Consider the following 2914-nt stretch of genomic DNA (forward strand, 5'->3'; position numbering starts at 1 on the left):
TTACCTCTACTGTGCCTGCTGCCACAATCCACTTCGCTCTGAATCCGCCTGCTGGATTCCCGTGGGGAATGCCACCCAATTTTGTGCCAGAAGGTTTCACTCCCACTTTTGCTTCCATGCCGGCATCTAGCCCGGTCATGTCTGTGCCACCTCCAGTTGTGCACACTTTGCCTCGTGTAGAGGACACCATCTATCATTCTGAGTCGTCTGAGGGCCCGGATGTCTATGAGAAGATGGATGAGATAAAGGACCAATTTCTTGAGCTGCGCAAGGAATTGAAAACGCTGAGAGGCAAAGATCTGTTTGGGAAGAGTGCTGCTGAACTGTGCTTAGTGCCCAATGTGAAAATCCCAGTGAAATTCAAAGTGCCTGACTTTGAGAAGTACAAAGGGAACTCTTGTCCGCTCAGTCATCTTGTGATGTATGCCCGCAAGATGTAAACTGAAACAAATAATGACCAACTGCTTATTCACTACTTTCAGGATAGCCTAATAGGTTCCACACTCCGTTGGTATATGGGGTTAGACAGTGCAAGCATCCACACTTTCAATGATTTAGGTGGGGCTTTTGTGAAACAGTACAAGTACAATGTGGATATAGCGCCAGATAGGGACCAACTGAGGTCCATATCTTAGAAAGACAAGGAGACATTCAAGTAGTATGCCCAGCATTGGAGGGAGTTGGCTTCCCAGATCACTCCTCCTTTGGAGGAGAAGGAGATGACAAAAATCTTTCTGAAAACCCTGAGTTCATTTTACTATGAACGCATGATCGCCAGTGCCCCCAGTGATTTTACCGAAATGGTAAGTATGGGGATGAGACTTGAAGAAGGGGTCCGTGAAGGACGATTGTCAAAAGATGAGGTGTCGACGAGTAAGAAGTATGGGAGTAGTTTCAGCAAGAGGAAGGATAGTGAAACAAATGCAATTTCTAGTGAGAGGCAAATGAGGTCTCAAGTAAGAAGAAATCCACCACCCCGTCAACATCATCATCATCATGTATCTTCCGTCATTTTAGTATTTTCAAATCAGCAAACAACACCAATTCAACAACAACAACAAAATCAGAATCAAAATCAACGTCAACAACAACAACCACGACAAAGAACACACACCTACAACAACAACAATGCCAACAACAATCATCACCAGCAACAATCATCACCAGCAACATAATTTTGAGAGGAAGAAGGTCTCTTTTAACCCGATTCCTATGTCATACGCAGAATTGTACCCATAATTAGTCCTCAAAAATTTGATTCAACCGATGAATCCACCATAGATCCCATAACCACTTCCTTGGTGGTATAAACCCGAACTTCGTTGTGCTTTTCACCAAGGTGCACCTGGGCACGATATTGAGAATTATTATCCGCTGAAGTACGAGGTGCAAAAGCTTATGAAGAGTGGCATGGTGTCTTTTGAAGACCGCACGCCTAATGTAAAAGTTAACCCTTTGCCTGCTCATGGGAATTCTTCAGTGAACATGGTGGACGACTGTCCAGGTCAATTCAAGGTTTTTGATGTCTGGTTTATCCAAAGATCTTTGGTGCAAATGCATAAAGATATTTGTTTGGTGAGTGACTGTGAACATGATCACGATTGTTGTGATATTTGTAGCGTGAACCCAAGGGGGTGTGTTGTAGTGAAAAGGGACATCCAACGTCTGATGGATGAAGGCATGATCCAGATTGTTCAATCCCTTCATGTAGATGATGATGTTAATGTCATTGTGCCCGTTTTCAAGCAACCAGAGCGGTTGGTGATTCAATACGATAGCAGCAGTAACCCGAACGTCAACAATAAATCAGTTTCTCCGTTGGTAATACGGTTAGAGGGCCCAGTCCCATATGCATCTGATAAGGCTGTACCGTATCAATATAATGCTACGATGATGGAGAATGGTCAAGAGGTCTCGTTGCCTACGACCAGTTCAGTGGTGAGCATTGCAGATGTTACGAAGGTGACCCGCAGTGGTCGAGTTTTTGGACCGGTGTTCCCGGAGAATAAAGAAGAGTTGATTGTTGGTAAGAAGGCGGAGGTGCCTATTGTAGACCCCGTTGGTTGTTCAAGAGATACGTTTTGGTGAATCCAGCAATTTGAAAGCCAATAGTGATGATGATGAGGTACTCCGACTGATCAAGAGGAGTGAATTTAACGTGGTTGAGCAGTTTCTCCAGACCCCCTCAAAGATTTTCGTGTTGTCTCTGCTTTTGAATTCTGAAGCACACAGAGAAGCACTCCAGAGAATTCTTGGACAGGCATACATGGAGCAAGATGTTACTGTGGATCAATTTGATCACATTGTGGCTAACATCACTTCATACAATAATTTGAGCTTTTGCGATGAAGAACTCCCTGAGGAGGAAAGAAATCACAATCTGGCTTTGCATATTTCTATGAATTGTAAAGAAGATGCTTTGTCAAATGTGCTAGTTGACATTGGGTCGTCATTCAATGTGCTTCCAAAGTCAACATTGTCAAACTTATCTTATCAAGGAGCTCCCATGAGGTACAATGGGGTAATTGTCAAAGCCTTTGATGGCTCGCGCAAGACAGTGATTGGTGAAGTTGACCTTCCAGTCAAGATAGGTCCGAGTGACTTTCAGATTACTTTCCAGGTAATGGATATTCACCCGGCCTACAACTGCTTATTATGAAGGCCATGGATTCATGATACAGGGGCTGTTACTTCCACTCTGCACCAGAAGCTCAAGTTTGTCAAGAATGGCAAACTGGTGATTGTGGGAGGTGAGAAAGCACTATTGGTTAGCCATCTGTCATCTTTCTCATATGTGGAAGCTAAGGATGAGGTTGGAACTCTGTTCCAAGCCTTATCTATTGCTGTTGAGAAGAGAGTTGGGGCACCTATATCCTCTCTGAAAGATGCACAAAAGATTGTTGAGGAAGGTCTG

The sequence above is a fragment of the Lathyrus oleraceus genome, chromosome 7 (assembly GCF_024323335.1).
Source record: "Lathyrus oleraceus cultivar Zhongwan6 chromosome 7, CAAS_Psat_ZW6_1.0, whole genome shotgun sequence".
In the NCBI taxonomy this organism is placed as follows: domain Eukaryota; kingdom Viridiplantae; phylum Streptophyta; class Magnoliopsida; order Fabales; family Fabaceae; genus Lathyrus; species Lathyrus oleraceus.